Below are 20,261 nucleotides of genomic sequence, written 5' to 3'. Positions count from 1 at the left end.
AGGGAAAAGACAGAGCTGGCCAAAGTGGTCGTTAGGTAAGGTAGATAAAGAATGCAGCCTCTTCATCTCCACCTAGATTTAAAGAGCACTGCAGTGGGGTGGGGGGGTCCACTACAAGGGTACAATTCTTAAGAGTTAAATTATTTATGGCATTCCTGAGAGGTGTACTTTTACATACAGTCTGGCTTTACCTTCAGCTTTAAATGTATTTTAATTGCAACCAGTAGCAAAATGTGTTTTGAGATCAGCCCCCCGCATAGCAGCTTTAAAAATGCGAATAGCGGAGGCCAGCTCTAAAAGCCAATCAGTCTCTGCTACAGTGTACATGAACCAACAAGGACACACTGATAGAAGGAGAAGGCGGAGTGATGACTCACCAGTGTGCAGCTGTTCCTTCGATGTGCAATGAGCAGACTCCACCGTAGTGAACTAAAGCTGCTGCAATGCTGTTCAGCCAGGCTTGTGATTGAGGTATCCTTGTTAAAAAAAACACAAAAAAAAAAACTTTGCATGTTGGCCAATACGAAATCGGATATACAGTATGTGTATTGCAACTATGTATCTACATGCAGCTTTGCTTCAGGGCCATTCACAAGGACGGCTGCCGGCAAGAATCTGATTCATGACAACTGAAAAACTACCTACATGAACATTCTGTGTGTAAACAGCCATAGCCAGATTTGTACCCAATTTCTGTACCTGTAATTAGGGGCTCTGACAGGCCCAGGACACAGACGGTTTGTGTCAGGGTTCAGCAGTTCCGGACGCACACAAATTGGGCACAGCTAATTATCCCGTTTGCATTTGACTATAGCACAGGGTGCTGCTGCGTTCAGACGTGGAGTTTAGCTGCGTATGAATGCTGCAGTCCAGCTGCCTATCTGAATAAGACAATGGCTGGATACAATGTGATCCTTGGGATATGCTCAAATACCAGCATACTCCGTAATCCTTTCCTATTATAAAACACAAAAAAAAAAGGTGTTCTAAAAGAGTAAGTTCCAACTGTCATTTTCCAGAGCAGCCTTGAAAATGAACGAAACGTGTAAATTTGTTGCTAAGGGACATTATATAGAATGTATTTCCTATACATTGATACATTATATAGAATGTATTTCCTATACATAGATACAATATATAGAATGTATTTCCTATACATAGATACATTATATAGAATGTATTTCCTATACATAGATACATTATATAGAATGTATTTCCTATACATAGATACATTATATAGAATGTATTTCCTATACATAGATACATTATATAGAATGTATTTCCTATATAGATACATTATATAGAATGTATTTCCTATATAGATACATTATATAGAATGTATTTCCTATACATAGATACATTATATAGAATGTATTTCCTATATAGATACATTATATAGAATGTATTTCCTATACATTGATACATTATATAGAATGTATTTCCTATACATAGATACAGGAGACCTTGTGTTTTAAAACAGCCAAAATAAAAATCAATGGATTATTACAAGGCTTCCATTAATGACAGGTATGCGTTACACCAGGTCACAAACACACAACATCAATATGGCAGTTTTGTAGTTTATACCGCCTGCACCTGTTACCATATACCTTCCCTGTCTATCTGACCAGCAGTGAAAAGGCTTTCAGGATGTGAACTTAATCCCATCAGCCACCCTTGTTCCAGACATGGCACCATCTAATCAAAGCTTATTCCCAGACAGCCACCGAAGCCCATTTGGTTTTGTATCCCTCGGCTTGACTTAAAGCCTGAGATTCTGTTCACTGATCATGGGCTTTACACAGCCAGGGATGAGAACTTGGTTTGCAAATCTAATGAAATACATTTCTTTCAAATCATTCATTAGAAGCCTGCAAAACGGAACAAATCGAGTTACACTTTTAATCACTGCAAAATGAAAAATTTAACATTTCACCTTTATCTTGGCTATCTTGTTGAAAATTGTAACTGGACTATTAATAGAAATTATATTTTCAGAGACCATATATTCTGAACCATCATTGCAGCATTTACTTTAACCACTTAAGGACCAGCCTTGTTTTGGATTTTAGGTGTTTACATGTTTAAAACAGGTTTTTTTTTGCTAGAAAATTACTTACCTCCTGTGTGTACAAACGGGATAATTAGCTGTGCCCAATTTGTGTGCGTCCGGAACTGCTGAACCCTGACACAAACCGTCTGTGTCCTGGGCCTGTCAGAGCCCCTAATTACAGGTACAGAAATTGGGTACAAATCTGGCTATGGCTGTTTACTTAACCCCCAAACATTATATATTGTTTTTTTAGAGAATAAAATGGCGGTCATTGAAATACTTTTTTTTTGCACCGTATTTGCGCATTGTGAAATATAATGTTACGCCAAGTAAATTCATACCCAACATGTCACGCTTCAAAATTGCGCCCGCTCGTGGAATGGCGTCAAACTTTTAACCTTAAAAATCTCCATAGGCGACGTTTAAAAAATTCTACAGGTTGCATGTTTTGTGCCACAGAGGAGGTCTAGGGCTAGAATTTTTGCTCTCGTTCTACCGGTCGCGGCAATACCTCACATGTGTGGTTTGACCACCATTTTCATATGCGGGTGCTACTCACGTATGCGTTCGCTTCTGCGCGCGAGCTCGTCGGGACAGGGCGCTTTAAAAAATTTTTTTTTTAATTTTCTTATTCATTTTACTTTATTATATTTATTTTTGCACTGTTTTTTTTTAAAAAAAATTTGGATCACTTTTATTCCTATTACAAGGAATGTAAATATCACTTGTAATAGAAAAAAGCATGACAGGTCGTCTTAAATATGAGATCTGGGGTCAAAAAGTCCTCAAATCTCATATTTGGACTAAAATGCAAAGACAAAAAAAAAAAATATGCCTTTAAGACATATGGGCGGAGCTGACGTCATGACATGGCTTCTGCCCTCCTATGGTATGGAGACGGGTGGGGGCCATCTTAGCCTCACTCGTCTCCATACCTCAGCAGTGAGAGGTCCCGATCTCCTCCACCGCTACCGACGGCTCCGGTAAGCGGAGGAGGGCGCAGGAGAGCGGCGGGAGGGGGGGTGGAACCTCTCCCGCCGCCGATAATGGTGATCTTGTGGCGAACCCGCCACAGAGACCACCATTATCGTACACAGAACCGGCTCCTGTAAAGATGGATACCTCGGTTGTGGCAGCAGCTGCTGCCGTTACCGACATATCCATCTTCAAAGTGCCGACGTATATGTACAGGAGCCGGTCGGTAAGTGGTTAAAGGCCCAGGCCCCTTGAAGTGCATTAAATGCACAAGTGTTTTTGCCCATTGTATTGTGCATTCAAGGCTCTTTTTTTTTTCTAAATAACAAACATGTCATAAAAACCCCTTGATAACGTCCTATTGGACTAAACACGTCGGGGAGGAGACACTAGTGCTGACGTCAGACCACTGTCCGATACCGAGTCGGCAGTGGCAGTCATTGTCATAGGTTTTTATGATTCATTTTATTTTGGCTTTTAACATACAAATCCAATAAATACTACACTATGGAGACTTCATCTGGCTCCCGGTGAGCTTTATTTACTACAGCTACATCTGGATGGTGCGAGTTGCTGAACAGCCTTCCCCACAACAGATGGCAGATCTGCACTGTTTGCTGCTGTAATGGCAGGCAGCTTTTCTGGTGAGTGTCTCTTTCACAGGGGTGTGTGGATGATTCCGAAGCATTGTACTGGATCACCTCTTCACTTTTCAAGTCACCACCAATTTTTTGTGCACATCTTTGCACTGCACCAATAAGTTTATATTGCTGATTCTATCGTGGGACTGTGCATTAAATCTATATTTTTCACTATATTGTTTTTATCTTGTTGATTTCCATTCAAGATTGGACTTCTATATATATATATATATATATATATATATATATATATATATATATATATATATATATATATATATATATTTTTTTTTACACTTTAGCATTTTTTCACTTTAACACTTTTTTGGACTTTATTTCAATGTGCTGTCCATTTATAACACAGTATTCACATTTTATCGCTTTTCATTTACTTTTGGTGCTACACACTATTTCTTAACAAACATGTTATACTTATCTGCTCTGCGCAGCGTGCCTCCATAGCAAGCAGCTTTCTATGGAGGCACCCGAGTAGGCTCGCTCCTGAGCTGCTGCCATGTTTGTCCATTCACACACACACAGCGTGGCTCAGCCTGGTCCTTGCTCTCTCCTTATTGGCTCACTGGCTGTGATTGACAGTAGTGGCAGCCAATGGCTCCAGCTGCGGTCTCAGCCAATGAGGATGGAGAGACCCAGGAGAGCCAAGACTCTCATGTACATTGCATCAGGATCGGGCTCAGGTAAGTTTTAGGTGGGCTGGGGGCACAGAGAAGGTTTTTTACTTTCATGCATAAAATGCATGAAGGTAAAAAAAAACCTTTAGCCTTTACAACCACTTTAAGCTGCATTGCATTATTAGGGCATCCCAATCATTTGAACAGGCTGCCTAATACAATACAACAGACCACAATGCACACTAGTGTGAGTGTGATCTATATTGCCTACACCTATAGTGAGGACATTATCCAACTTTGGTCAAAACTGCACAGTTTGTTTTTATCTACAGATATCCCTTATCTGCATAGGCAGTTTTTCGGTAAAGGGGAACTATGCCTTTAAACAGTGGTCATGCGACACTTCAAGAGGAAGTAAACCCCGGCCGATTTTTCTTATTTTTCAAATTTTAACATACAATAGCTCATTACAAGGTATAATAGATAGAAATCGGCCTAAAACAAGGTCTGCAAATACCTTTTTTAGGGTCTTTAGATTATCTCTATTTCTGGGTATTGGCCACGCCATTGTATGTGCTGTTTGCTGAATCCTTTCTGGACGTACTTACTCTGTATCCCTTAGGAAATCTCACGCATGCGCCGTAGCGCCCTATCAGGAAGGAGATAAACACTGCAGCATCGCGAGACCTCTGTGCCATTCAGAGGGGAAGCTCATCCACAGACATTTCCCGACATGCAGCCAATACAGAAACGGCACACTTTAGGTGCCGTTAATGAACGGTCCTACTGCACAATCGCGCATTACGTCATCGAAGATTAAAAGACGATTTCCTTAGAAAAGACAGCAGTAAGTACACTTTCACAGGCAGCGATCAGCTGCCTGTGTTATCTACTTTATGAACAGATAAATTTGTCGAGGAGGGTTTACAACGCGTTCAAACCTTGGGAACAGACAAGTTGTGTCTGGTAGAGTTGCAAGGACCAAATTGTGGAGCGACCTCTTGGCAGTTATTGACCGAAGTGTTTACCCCTGACTGTGTGGAGACAGCTGCTGTAGCCCGACAGACCAACAGATGGGACACAGAGAGCTGAGGAGGAGTTCCATCCAAGGTTACCCACACATGCCCATTACCCCTGCAGGGGTTACTACTTTTGGTGAGTGGGGACTTGACGGGGGGAGCACTACCAGTCACCTGTTTTGCCGAGCACTGAAGTCCTGAAGGAATACAATTGGCTAATTTGCAACTGCACCTCTTTTCTCATATTTTGGGACTTGCACTCTGATTTTTTGATTTTTCATGGTTTGAGTTTATGGTTTATTTTTAATATATTATATATATATATATATATATATATATATATATACACACATATACATATATATATATATATATATATATATATATATATATATATATATATATATATATATATATATATATATATATATATATAGTTGGACAGCAAGATAGTACGTTTGTGTAACACTTGTATGTTTTAGGTCGTTTATTTTTGACCTGATGGACACACATATACTGATATATATATATTTTTTTACTTTTTATGTGAAAGTTATATCTTGTTTGATCACTTATATTACCTGCTCATATTTGTTTCACATGTACTGAAACTTGTTTAATTACACTTGTGCGAGGATACGCTCACATCCATCACTGCAGGGTACACTTATATACACCTAATCACCAGTGGACAAGCACATGTATATAATTTAGTTCACACAGGACAGGTATCCCCTTATTATTATTTTTTTCTTTGGTAATAGGGCACTTATCTAATTACCTTCCTGTATACTTACCTTGTGAAATAGGGTAGCGCCAACCACCCCACTTTCATACCTCTACTTCACACTGGATGGCCACCGGCAGAGCCCTCTCAGAAGAGAGAAGAGGCTGACGTTATCACAGGGAAGCAGTAGGGGACTGGAATTTTGGGGCACCACTGCATCCCTGGATCTGGCACTGGCAAGGGACCTCAATGGGGGACTTAGGTGAGGTTTGCTAATTTCACTGGGTAAGGTATAAAAAAAAAAAAAAGACTGTGTCCCTAGGTTAGAAGGGGTGAGAGGGAGAGGTGGTAAAAAGTTAGTTTTATCCCAGAGTGGGGCTTTAAACTTGACATTTCTGACTGTCTGCATTACAAAAATATATATATACTGTAGTTTTGATTTAAAAACTGTAGTCCAAATCCTTCATTCCCGTCATCGGTTAGATACACATAAATGGATTTCCACAGCGGAGTCACCCTAGCTCTAGCCTGGCCAGGAAGCTCAATCTTGGTAATCCCAAATTCCGACAAGACTAAACAAGCATTATATTCTGAATACACCAGGGGGCGCCCACTTTTTTTTTTATGCTGACTGGAGTTTAGATTTAACAATCAAACTATGTACCTGAAGAGCATGAATAGTAATCTGTAGCAATATGAGCTTGTCTGTTAGTTGCAGTGACTTTTAGAACCAGGTCACAGGACCTAAAATTAGAAACCAAACACACAGGTAATGCGAGTTGCAATGTAATGATATACTTCATGCCCCAAGATATGCATGCTTTCCAAAATACAATGGATTTCTACAACTTGTAGACTATACTTTTTCCAAAGCTTTGGAAAATGCAATGCCAATAAAGAATACCTAGAAAATTCAAACCAAATGACATCTCTCTCTAGTAGTGTACATGGAATGCACCAGGCTCCTGACATGCAGACGGCTTTGTGACAGCTAAAAGGAAAGCAAGGGAACAATAACTTCACACAATTACAGGCTGATAAGCTTGTGTATATGGCCATTTCTGGGTGCTCTCTCCCATGTGTTTTCAATTTATTTTTGAAAGGATTTTGAATTTGTAATAGGATCTTTTATTGTAACGTTGACAGTCATCTATGATGGAACTCATCAAAAAACACGCAGCCTTTGCATGTTCTATATTGCTATGTTCCAACTGTTTTTATATTCCTATAGAAATCTATGGAAATGTACGGTAACTTCATCTTAAAGTGGTACTCCAACAAAAAAACAAAAAGAAGTGGCTTCAAGATCATGGATAGATAATAATAATCTCACACACACGTCTTATAGAATGTTTGTTTAGCTCATTATATGAAAGTAAAGTTATTATAACGTAACCACTTTAACACCGGGCCTATTTTTCAGACTTGTTGTTTGCAAGTTAAAATTATGCTAGAAAATTACTTAGAACCCCCAAACATTATATATATATATTTTTAACACCCTAGAGAATAAAGTGGCGGTCATTGCAATACTTTTTGTCACACCGTATTTGTGCAGCGGTCTTACGTTTTTTTGGAAAAAATACACTGTTTTGAATTAAAAAAATAGGACAACAGTAAAGTTAGCCCAATTTTGTTTAATATTGTGAAAGATGATGTTATGCCAAGTAAATTGATACCCAACATGTCACGCTTCAAAGTTGTGCCCATTTGTGGAATGGCAACAAACTTTTACCCTTAAAAATCTCCATATGCAACGTTTAAAATAAAATTCTACAGGTTGCATGTTTTGAGTTACAGAGGAGCTCTAGGGCTAGAATTATTGGTCTCGCTCTACCCATTGCGGCGATACCTCACCTGTGGTTTGAACACCGTTTTCACATGCGGCCGCTACTCACGTATGTGTTCGCTTCTGCAAGTGAGCTTTTTTTATTATTATTTATTTTTACCTTTTAAATTTTTATTTTTACACTGTTCTTTTAAAAAAAATAAAAATAAAATAAAAATGTAAACATCCCTTGTAATAGAAAAAAAAAGCATGACAGGACCTCTTAAATATGATATCTGGGGTCAAAAAGACAATAAAATGCAATAAAAAAAAAAAAAAAAAAAAAAGAAAGTCGTTTGAAAAAAAATAATAAAAAATGTCTCTTTAAAGCTATGGGCGGAAGTGACGTTTTGACGTCGCTTCCACCCTGCAATTATATGGAGACGGGTGGGGGCCATCTTCCCCTCACTCAGCTCCATACCATAGACAGTAGCATCGCCTCCGCAGCTGCCGGTGGCTCCAATAATCCGCCGCAGAGACCACTTTATCTCAAAGCGGACCGCCCGCTGCAGAAGATGATATCCCTCTTCAAACAGCCAACGTATAACGACAGCAGGCGGTCCATAAGTGGTTAAGATTGCAAAATCTTCAGTTTTACTCTAAATTAGATGCAAAAATGAATACACCCCAGAACAAAAACTACTACATCTAGTATTTTGTATGACCTCCATGCTTTGTAAGGACAGCACCAAGTCTTCTAGGCATGGAATGAACAAGTTGGCCACATATTGCAACATTTATCTTTTTCCATTCTTCAAGAACGACCTCTTTTAGGGCCTGGATGCTGGATGGAGTGTGATGCCCAACCTGTCTCTTCAGAATTCCCCAGAGGTGTTCGATTGGGTTCAGATCGGGAGACATACTTGGCCACTGAATCACTTTCACCCTGTTCTTCAGAAATGCAACAAAGGCCATAGATGTGCGTTTTGGATCATTGTCATGTTGGAAAAGTGCACAATGACCAAGGGCACGGAGTGATGGTAGCATCTTCTCTTTCAATATAGAGCAGTACATCTGTGAATTTGTGATGCCATCAATGAAATGCAGCTTCCCGACACCAGCAGCACTCATGCAGCCCCACAGAGGGACACTTCCACCACTATGTTTCACTGTAGGCACCATGCATTTTTACAGTTTTGTAGCCATCAGTTTAATAAAACATTTATCTTGGTCCCATCACTCCAGAGTACAGAGTCCCAGTAGTCTTCATTTTTCAGCATGGGCCCTGGCAAATTCTAGGCAGGCTTTTTTGTGCATGGACTTTAGGAGAGGCTTCCTTTGTGGACAACACCCATGCATGCCATTCCTCTACAGTGTACGCCACATTGTGTCACGGGAAACAATCACCCCAGTTTGACTTTCTACTTCTTTAGCTACCTGCAGTGAACTTGCATGGCGATTTTCTTTAACCCTTCTCATCGGAAGATGCTCCTGTCGAGGCGTTAACTTCCGTGGATGTCCTGGATGTCTCTGAGGTGTTTGCAGTTCCATCTTTGTTAAATTTTTGTATCACTTTTGGTACAGTATTCTGACTGATAAGTAAAGCTTTGCTGATCCTCTTGTAGCCTTCACCTTTCTTGTAAAAGCTACAAGCCTTGTGACATTTCTCTTCCACGTGGTGCCATTGTTGACATGACATGGGAAGGGGTTTTCTTTTTTTTTTAGTAACGGCCATTTATAATCAACTGTTTGCTGGAAACCTGTTTAATGAATAATTAGACTCATCTGTACTTGAATTCTTGTTATTTTGTCTACAGCCCTGGTCACACCGACATATGGTGCAGAGCACATTTCGCATGACATGTACAAATCAATGGTTCCCTATGAGAGCTGTCTTAACTGGTCCAACACAAGTCGGTCCGACTTTAGAAAAGGTTCCTGAACTACTTTGGTCCAACGTTGGTCCGTTTTTAGGCCTTTCAATATCATTAAAGTCAGATCAAAGACGGATCCTCATCCTAACCATCTGACTTGTGACATCCGACATGGAGATTACAGCAGCAGGAAAAGGAATTTATGTCACACTGGGATTGTTTTGATTGGTCAAAAGGACAAGTCGGACTATCTCAAAGTGGGAGCAAAATCTTATCCTGTTCATTCAAGTCGGATGGAATGATAGGACCGATATCACAGAGCAAAGTAGGACGACAGTCGTACAACAGTCGCGTCGTACCAGTGTGGACCCGGCCACAAATGTAGCTTTGCTCTGAAGACTTTCATTGGGGTGTATTCATTTTTGCAACATGGTCTTGAAGAATTTGCTAGGAAAAATACTTTTTTGTGTGTGCAAATTAACAAATCTTGGTTGCAACCAATGGCCCGCATTTGTGGGAGTATTTTGTAGTATAGGGTCCCATAGAAAATGTTTATTCTGAAAGGAAAGTAAAGGTTTTCTGACAAATCTGTTAGGATGTACTCATTTATACTGAGCACTGTGTGTGTATATGTATGTATGTTACATGTTACGCATCTATCATTATGACAACTATAGGAAAAATAGCAACTCAAGTTCTTCCCTAATCTCTTCTCCTTTTCCAGCCTGACTTGACAATGAAAAAGCAGCAGGACTCTGATAAAGTAATCTTTGTGCTCTGCCTTCCAATAAGCATATTCCGTGTTATGTTATGGTGGCCATTTGATAATTAATCAATTTCTTCTGACAGGAGTAAATCAATCTATAGTTGACAACTCATTCAATCAATATACCACACATGGGGAAGTGGATTTCAATCAATAGTTAAGATATGATTGTAAGTTATCAATCACATCTCTGTTTCCACCATGTAATCTCATTATCTTATCAATCTAAACACAATCATATTCATAAACAAAGCATGCCAGTTCTACCAATCGGCACAAAACGAACAATAATTTTCTGCCCCGGTTGATCAGATTTGATTGAATCTAATCAGAATAGAGTGTACTGACGTCAGCGAGGAATTCTCGGCCCATCCCGCTTTAGCTATCGGATCGGGAGAGAGCCGGCTGGTCACATGAGCTCCGCTAGCGAATAAGGTATAGAACAGCTTTTTTTTCAATAAGGCACATATACAGGACACTTAGCATTATGGAAGACAGGGGATTGCCTGATAATCACTAAGTGGGTTTAAAACCACTTTAACCACTTCAGCCCCGGACCATTTGGCTTGCCAAAGACCAGAGCACTTTTTGCGATTTGGCACTGCGACGCTTTAACTGACAATTGCGCAGTAGTGCGACATGGCTCCCAAACAAAACTGACGTCCTTTTTTCCCCACTTTTCTTTTGGTGGTATTTGATCACCTCTGCAGTTTTTATTTTCTGCTCTATAAACAAAAAAATAGCGTCAATTTTGAAAAAAAACGCATTATTTTTTACTTTTTGCTATAATAAATATCCCCAAAAATATATAAAAAAACATTTTTTCCCCTCAGTTTAGGCCGATACGTATTCTTCTACATATTTTTGTTAAAAAAAAAAATCATAATAAGCGTTTATTGATTGGTTTGCGCAAAAGTTATAGCGTCTAAAAAATAGGGGATAGTTTTATGGCATTTTTATTCATTTTTTTTTTTTTTTTTACTAGTAATGGCGGCAATCGGCGATTTGTATCGTGACTGCGACATTATGGCAGACAGATCAGACACTTTTGCCGCTATTTTGGGACCATTCACATTTACACAGTGATCAGAGCGATTAAAAATGCATTGATTACTGTGTAAATGTGACTGGCAGTGAAGGGGTTAACCACTAGGGGGCGCTGTAGGGGTTAAGTGTGTCCTAGGGAGTGATTCTAACTGTGGGGGGGAGGGGCTATGTGTGACACGACACTGATCACCGCTTCCGATTACAGGGAGCTGTGATCAGTGTCCTGTCACTAGGCAGAATGGGAAAATGCTTGTTTACATCAGCATTTCCCCGTTCTTCCTCTCCGTGAGACGATCGCGGGTATCCCCACGGACATCAAGTTCGCGGGACCCGCAATCACACTCACGGAGATCGCGGTGGGCACGCGCAAGCCGCTGCTTAAAGGGCAATGTACAGGTACGTTAATATGCCTGTACGTGCCCTTCTGCCGACATATATATGCGTGAGCCAGTCGGCAAGTGGTTAAAGTGGATATAAACCCTCACATATACCCAATGAAGTGAACAGCCTCAGATGATACACAGAGATTAAACAAATCCTCCTACATAAGTTTTACTTGTATATCTGCTGTATATACTGTTTAGAAAGTGCACATCGTGTTAAAATTTTCACTTCCTCATTGTGCACTGTGAGAGAAGTCACACACCCCCCTCCAGATAGGCAGAGACTTTCTGTCCTGTGAGTAAAGCAGCTTTCTGCTCACCTATTTATAGCACCCACCCTGACACAAAATTCAGTCTGGTTTTATCACCTGTGGGAGAACATGTCATAAATTATCAGGCTGATAACAGAACAGAGTAGGAGAAGGCCACGGGACATAGTGCTTTGAAGAGAGATAAGAAAACACTGCAGATATGTGCCCAGCTCAAATTTCATGAATCGGGTTTCTGTCCACTTTTGCTTACAAGTAATAAAGCCCTGATTGGTCGACAGGGCCATCCTTTGATCTCCCTGAATTACAGGAGGCTTACAACAATAAAGATTCGGCACAAACACTAGTGGAATGTCAAAATTATAACGATTTCAATAAATGTTAACTTGATTTTTTCTATTTGGCTGGAATTTCATTTTAAAACAAAAATCACTGTTTCCTCAAAGTAAATAAGCTGTTCTCAGAACGACAAGAACATATTATGTTCTTTGCCTGTTATTCCTCTATAGCAAGAAAGTATCAGTAGTTGGGCTATAAAGTGCTCACCCGTTGGTATAGGGTCCTGGCCCCGTTGAGAAAACTTTACCCTGAAGCGATGAACATGTGCTGGCGCTGCAAGGAGGAGGAGGGCACTATGCTGTAGCTAGCCATTTATTGGTCTCAAGTCAGGGAGACTATCAAACATCTGACTGATTTTGACGAGTGGTAGACCCAGACAGGTACTTACCGCACCAGCCTGACCTTTCTAGGAAACGATATGAAAATTATGTTGGTCCACTTGCTGAATGCTGCTTGAGCCTGTATACAGCTACTATGGAAGAAGGAGAACCCCCCCTTTCGCTCTCCTTGTGGCTTAATAAAATTGCAGAAAGTCCCTCCATGGAAAACATTGGTGCCTCGATCCGGGGCAAGGAAGAGAAATTCAGCGTAGGTGGCTCTACTGGACCCGCTTTACCTGCTCAAGGAAAGACAAGTCGATCATGCACTCGGGGGAATGAGCTTTCCTTTTCCCTCTCCCTTCCCTAATCCCCCCCCCCCATCATTCTCTCTCTCTCTTGTCAATATGGTCCTATCTGTTTGGTACCATGTTGACAGTTTGTTTTTTGTGTTATAATTTTGTCAAACAATTCAGATGGGATGCATACTTTCTTTAGCTCTTTATGCATGCTCTGTTTCTGAATGCAGATTTTACATTCTATGCTATGGAAAAGAAAGATTTTCTTCCTGTTTATTCTGCCATATTGTCTTTGGAATGGCTTATGTGTAACCACATTTGAAGCATTCCTATCTGTATGTAAAATTGTTAAATAAAGAGTGAAAAAAATAATAATTAAGAGCTGGTCTACCTGTGTCTAGCATGTACTCTACATCCTTCAGGTGCTGGTATATCTGCACACTTCCACCACAACAGTAACATGAAGGCTGCTACTAACAACTACTTCTCATGAAAGCTTGTTACCTACATTTGATATGTTTTTATTGTGAATAAAAAATGGGTTTATGAGATTTGCATACCATTTTTATGCAGATTTTACACAGGTGTCCCAACTTTTTTGGAAATGGGGTTGTATTCATTTTGGACCTTGGAGATTCCATAAGTAGGTAAACCTAGTAGTAAACAAACACCTGCTGCTAGGAGTGATAGGTACAACTGCTCAAAGCTGAAATAGGTCTCTATCAGATTGGCAATCAGATGCCCTCTGGAATGCTCTTGGCGGTCAGATGCCCTCTGGAATGCTCTTGGCGGTCAGATGCCCTCTGGAATGCTCTTGGAGGTCAGATGCCCTCTGGAATACACAGTGACTGGAAGGAAGGAGACTGAGATCAGCACAGTGAAGATTTCTGTAGATCCTGACCTGAGTGAAGAACAGGTGCATGGCTCCTGTGGTTTGCAGTGTGCAGGAAGAACTTGGCTGGGTAGCAGAGTGGTGGGGGAGCATTGGGACATCTCCTAGGCAATGCTCTCTCACCAGAAATGAGCCTCCCCAATCAGCTCCTCAGGCTCTCTCCAACCAGTTCTTGCAGCTCTGCACACATCTATCAGCTTCCACAGTGAGGAAGCTAATAGGCTCAGAGAGTCATGCCGCCAGTAAAGGCATCGGGGGGCCGGATAGGGACCGCCAAAGGGCCAGATATGGCCCTGGAGCCTCAATTTGCCCAGATCTGCTCTGGAGTAGCCCTGCTCAAAAAAGACTAGTCTAGTGCAAGCTGCCGCCAGTTCGGTCTTCATCAAAGCTAAAAGAAAATGCATTATGGGTGAAACTGCAGGATAGGCATACTGTTTAAATAAAAATGTGTGTCATTTATGTGACTGCTCATACTATTGGAACCTATAAACGTCTCATACAACCAACTTCCATTCACTCACCAATATGTTCAGACTGCTACCTGATACTGTCTTACGTTATAAGAGATCAGTGTGATTCTGTGGAGAGCAGAGTGTCAAAGATTTTACAGCAGATCAGCTAAGAGGCTTTGCTAAGGTAAAAATACATAACCCACTAAAGCTAATGCTGCAGCTATAGACGACATCAGCACTGCATGCATATAAAATATACAAGATAGAGCAGTGAGTTCACCAAGTCCTCACATCATTTACACAGCTGATGCTAAGGCCTGACCTACTTTATATATTATATGAGGGGAAAAGAATGTAAGCTAAAACGAGAGGAGATTAAACATGTAACCATTCCATGCATTTTATACTGCATTTTTTGCAAAACATATAGCAAGTCTATGCCCAAATGGCACATATGAGACCCCCCCCCCCCCACAATGTATAGTAGAACCCTCCAGGTGTTATTAAGCACCCAGACCCAAGAAAATAGGGGCACTCTGCTAAAGAAACAGCAACCGGCTCTTGTGGGACTTTATTTTGGTTTTTGGTTCCATAGATTCAATGGATCAAAAAGTGTATTGAAAAACGCAAAATGCACCTGGAATATGCAAACCGCTGCCTGCGTAAGTGTAAACCAGGCCTTAGGCTACTTTCACACTGATCAGTTTTTCTTCCGTTTTTGCGTAAAAAAGCATAAGAAAAAAGCATGACCATTAAAGTGATTGTAAACGACCCCCTTGTAAAACAACCCATTCAGTTTAAAATAGAAATGAAAGGCAAAACATTTTTGTATAGATATAAAAAAAACACACATTATAAATACCTTTTTTCCCCTTTTTACAAGTGATCACATTCCCTCTGTTCTCAGCTGCATAAGAGCTGGGGGAGGAGGAGGAGCAGCAGCACACTGAACATCCCAGTGAATGGCTCTACGGAGGGGGTGTCAGGACAAGTCTGATCATTGGAGGGGAGCAGGCTGAGTTCCCAGCATAGCTAGAGAACTGACCAGTGTGCTCTCCTGCTTAGTGTGGTCAGTTTTAGGAAAGCAGAGGGACTGTCAGGAGCACCACGGATTTCCCACAAAGGAAGCAATACAAAGAGAGCAGGCTACTTTCTCACACACAAGTACATGATACAGCAGGCACATATCAGGAATATCAAGTTTTGGGGTAACAAACACTTTAAATCCTATGGAACGTTTCACATTGGTTCAGTTGTGGGTCTGTTGCATTTTTCAAAGTCCTGCAAGCTGCATTTTTGGTGTGGTTAAAAAAGAAAAAAAAAAAAACGCACAAAAAAAAAAAAAAAAAAAACACACCTCTCCATTAAAATGAATAGAAAATGCACCAAAAACAAGGCACACATGCATTAAAGTCACCCGCTGTTGGGTTTTTAGTGTTTAGTTTTTTTGAGTCACATGTCCTTTTTTCATAGGTGCAAAACGCACTAAAAATGCATATGCGTTTTTACCGCATTTTTGCAATAGAGCGGTGTGAAAGTAGCCTTTTACTTGAAATGCATAGGTTTTACTGCAAAAAACAGCTTCAACAGAGCCTTCTGCATGCAGGATGGGGGATCAGAAGTAATTGCCTGAAAACTTGTTCAAGGTCACTAACTCCACAGATAGCAAAGCTGGGCATAAGATGACAGCCCTGGAGCTTTAAACTTTACATACAGCTGAGCAATGACAGCATTGATACTTCTGTCCTCCCAGGTTCCCTTTAAATACTGTAATGGCACACTATTAAATGACTTTTAAAAACACACAAAACTATAGAAAATCCCTTGATAAATGAGACAAACAGGAACAATCTCTGATTCAGCCTGAATCTTGCCCTTTAATGGTGGCCATACACATAACTATCTGATTGAATCTAAGAATGATCGAGGGAAAACTAACAAACTGTGTCAATTGATTTTGAGCAAAAACAACTGTTCTGCTCAGTCTGGATAGAAAATGCAATTATAGGAAAGATGACAGATCGATAGGACCGCTAAGTGTATGGCACATCAAATTATCTTTTTGATCATTCCAACTGTATTTGTTTTCTGGACTATAAATCTATTGACGATACGATTGTATATAGAATTGTTCCCTGTATGGCCACCAGGGGGTTCAATGAGAAAAAGAAAGAAAAGCTTGCCATAGCTCTCAGTTTCAGGTTACATACATTGAATGGATACAAAGCAAATAAAAAGAGAAGTACAGAAAATAAACACATTCAATCAAAGTTAGCAAATAGTTGAGTAATTCATTAAATAATAATTAAAGAATAAAATGGTACAGTAAATACAAGGCATCAAATGGCTCACTAGTGCTTTCCTCTTGAGGACTACCTACAATATACAAAGAAATAAAGCAAGCTCTTACCTATCACCAGGGACAGCGTCCAGCAGTGACAAGGACAGGCAGCTCAGGAGACATTCCACTTTCTATCAGAGTTCCCGGTAGTCAAAGCAACAGCTCAGCCCCCAGCAGGACAGAAGCGTCTTGCTCTGCCTGGTGTCAAGAGAAGAAAAAGGCAGTTCAGATTACCCTCGGGGACGTGTACAATCAATCCTCATTACAGCCCAACCTGTATCCATAAACAGATTTACTGTGCACAGGAAACGTCACATCAAAGAAACCTGTCACAATCCTCCCTGTTACTTTCAGAATAAAAAAAAAACAGATTCACATCAAACCGGTCCGTAGATCCAAAGTTATAGCAACTGACATTTTATATAAAGAATTACCTGTAAATGGTGGGGTTGGTCGCATCCCATCTCAGCATTTAAGGGCTCATTTACACTTGCAGTTGGAGGGAGGGGGGGGGGGGGGGGCAGTAGAAACAGGCAGTTGAGCTGTGGTTTTACTGCCCTCCCCAAAAAGCCCACCCCAAGAGAATACGGCGGCCGAATGAAGTTGTAAGTGACGCTATTTAGACCTAAATATGGGCAGCATAGTCAATGAGTGGTCTGGCTAATCTGCATACAACTTAATCTCTTGCCGCCCATTTAATAATAAGTGCAGCGGCATAAAGGGTGGCTTTTAATGCTCACATGCTGCACATTTGCACCCATGGGCGTCAGAGCTTTCTGCGCATAGAGCATGCTCACTGCACACTCCCAGCACAGCGAGCTTTCAAAGACAGCTCTTGGTCCCTACTAATTAATGGGTCGGCTCCTGATCATTTCACCACTGTGACAGCCAATCACAATGGTCATGTGATCATCCAACCAAAAGCAGGTGTAGTTTTAGAGCATATGGATTTTAGTGTTAGATCCTTTGCCCTATGCTTTGCTATGTTTTAGACTAGGGATCGGCAACCAGTCGATCGCAGTCTACCTGCTGACCACAGGTAGATGACAGGTAGACCGTGAACAGGTTCCTGTACCGCAGACCCCGCCTTCTAAGTGCCGGTCCTCGTCTCTCCTCCCAGCCTCAAGCCTCCTCTGTGCCTTCTCTCTCCCTCCCCCCCAGCCTCCTACGCCGCTGTCATCAGTGAACAGCAGAGACCGGGAGGAAGGAGCAGCTGGCCAAATTAACTTTTTATGTTAAACCACAGGTGATTGGTTGCTAGGACACAGGGTGGTCCTAAGCAACCAATCACCAGCTTGCTAATATGTAAAGTCACTGCCAGCTCCCGCCCTCTGTCCAATCCCTGCATTCGGAGCGCAACGCACTCCCAATCCCTGCATTCGGAGCGCAAGGCACTCCCGATCCCTGCATTCGGAGCGCAACGCACTCCCGATCCCTGCATTTTCTATATGTACTCATTGGATGGTCACATAGGAGGTGGAGTAAAATCTTCTCAAACAGAAACAGAGCAATAAAATTCAGAGGTTCTAACCCTTCTCTATCCTCCTCAAAAATAAGATGACTGATGTCTGTATTTCAGTTTACCTTAAGCTGGTCTTAGACCTGTAGAATTCTGTTTCGAAAGATGCAGTTTTTCAGAACGTTCATTTGATTATCTAAGAGCAAAAGGGGATGATTCAATCAGTTTTAAACCAGAGCGAGCCAAAAAAAAAAAAAATTGAAGAACAAGAATAGAAATGTTTTGTTGAATCGAAAGGGTACAATCGAATTTTGAAACATTTAATTTGCTCCTGGCCAAGAAAAATAGTAACTAGTCTTATGCACATGCTAGTTAAAATAGAATTCCTGCTTAAAGCGGCGGTCCACCCTTAAAAAAAAAAAAATTACATAAAAATGCTCCTAAAAATCTGAAAAAAGAAAAAAAAAATAACAACATTTTTTTACTTACCAGAAATGGCTGTTGCTACGCAGATCATCCTAATCTGCCACTTTCTACTCCGCGGTGATCTTCATTCTTCTCCTCCTTGCGTTGTCTTCTGGGGAATGGGGCGCGCTGTCTTCTGGGAACTGTGTGTGTCCCAGAACACAGCTGGCCATTCACAAAGCGCCGTGTGACTTGCGCATGCGCAGTAGGAAACGGGCAGTGAAGCCGCAAGGCTTCACTGCCTGTTTCCCTTAGTTCGAATGGCGGCGCCGGGACCCGATCCGATGGACGGATCAGCCTCATGCGGCTGACATTGTGGGCACCCAGGACAGGTAAGTGTGCTTATTAAAAGTCAGCAGCTACAGTGTTTGTAGCTGCTGACTTTTAAACATTTTTTTTTTTTAGCTGGACCTCCGCTTTAAAGTGATATTAAAGTTTCTCTATTTTTTTTAAATAGCAAATATATCATACTTACCTGCTCTGTGCAATGGTTTTGCACAGAGCAGCCCCGATCCTCCTCTTCTAGGGTCCTCCACCAATGTTCATGGATCCTCCTGCAGCTTTCTGGGAGGGGGGGGGGGTGTTACCCTTGCGGAGTCGCTCCCGAACCATACTATGTGCGTCTATTCAGACAGTGCGGGTCGGCCAAGCCCCCAATCACTGGATTTGATTAACAGCTGCAGGAGTCCATTGCAGTGAAGAGGGAGAGAGCATCACTGCTGCTCTTGGGCACAGCGCTTGATCGAGATCGGGGTCGGGTATGTATTGCACCTAACATTTTTTTTCACCTTAACGCAGAAAAAAACTTTTAGCCTTTACAACCACTTTAACACTAGGATTAAAAATGTCCCCACCTCCCTCTCGCTACCTTTGTAGTCATGCGATCCACAGCACCGACTTCCCTGTGTCAGTGAGCAACGGATGAAGGGGGAAGAAGGAAGCTCTTGACAACAGCTGTGGATTCCAGAAGCAGTGATATCACCTATAGGCTCCCATGTCCCAGCCGATGTCAGCACTCCCTCCTCGTCCCCGCAGCCGCCGTTGACTGACTCACGGAAGTCGGTACTGCAGATCACGTGACTGGACTAGAGCGGGCTGAAAACAGGTCATTATACACTTTTTTTTTTCTTTTACATTGGTTGAGCAGTATAGGTAGCAGGAGGGGTGAGGGAACATTTTTACATATATAGTGTCTCACAAAAGTGAGTACACCCCTCACATTTTTGTAAATATTATATATTTTCATGAGACAACCCTGAAGAAATGACACTTTGCTACAATGTAAAGTAGTGAATGTACAGCTTGAATAAAAGTGAAAATTTTCTGTCCTCTCAAAATAACTCAACACACAGCCATTAATGTCTAAACCGCTGGCAACAAAAGGGAGTACACCCCTAAGTGAAAATGTCAATATTGTGTGTGGCCACTATTATTTTCCAGCACTGCCTTAATGCTCTTGAGCATGGAGTTCACCAGAGCTTCACAGGTTGCCATTGCAGTCCTCTTCCACTCCTCCATGAGAGCATCACGGAGCTGGTGGATG

The 20,261-nt window shown here is 41.3% G+C and overlaps 2 protein-coding genes across 8 annotated transcripts in view; both read right to left on the bottom strand.

Annotated features, from left to right (window-relative positions):
• PTPDC1 (protein tyrosine phosphatase domain containing 1) overlaps positions 1-16,980 on the bottom strand; it is a 161,684-nt gene extending 144,704 nt beyond the window's left edge. The window contains exon 1 of the mRNA XM_073592333.1: positions 16,864-16,980. The gene's annotated coding sequence lies outside the window, so the exon portion shown is untranslated. The remainder of the gene's footprint in view (positions 1-16,863) is intronic.
• Positions 1-16,992, bottom strand: part of BOD1 (biorientation of chromosomes in cell division 1) — a 40,557-nt gene extending 23,565 nt beyond the window's left edge. For 2 of the 7 annotated variants that reach the window (XM_073592337.1, XM_073592341.1), the window contains exons 1-3: positions 16,864-16,990; positions 6,712-6,791; positions 378-476 (exon numbers count right to left, since the gene is read on the bottom strand). The gene's annotated coding sequence lies outside the window, so the exon portion shown is untranslated. Of the gene's footprint in view, positions 1-377; positions 477-6,711; positions 6,792-16,863 lie in introns of all 7 variants that reach the window. The other 5 variants (XM_073592335.1, XM_073592340.1, XM_073592339.1 and 2 more) reach the window with 3 other exon arrangements.
• Positions 16,993-20,261: the final 3,269 nt, after the last annotated feature.

Source organism: Aquarana catesbeiana, linkage group LG07 (genome assembly GCF_042186555.1).
Source record: "Aquarana catesbeiana isolate 2022-GZ linkage group LG07, ASM4218655v1, whole genome shotgun sequence".
In the NCBI taxonomy this organism is placed as follows: domain Eukaryota; kingdom Metazoa; phylum Chordata; class Amphibia; order Anura; family Ranidae; genus Aquarana; species Aquarana catesbeiana.
This window is presented reverse-complemented; position numbering and strand designations above follow the sequence as displayed.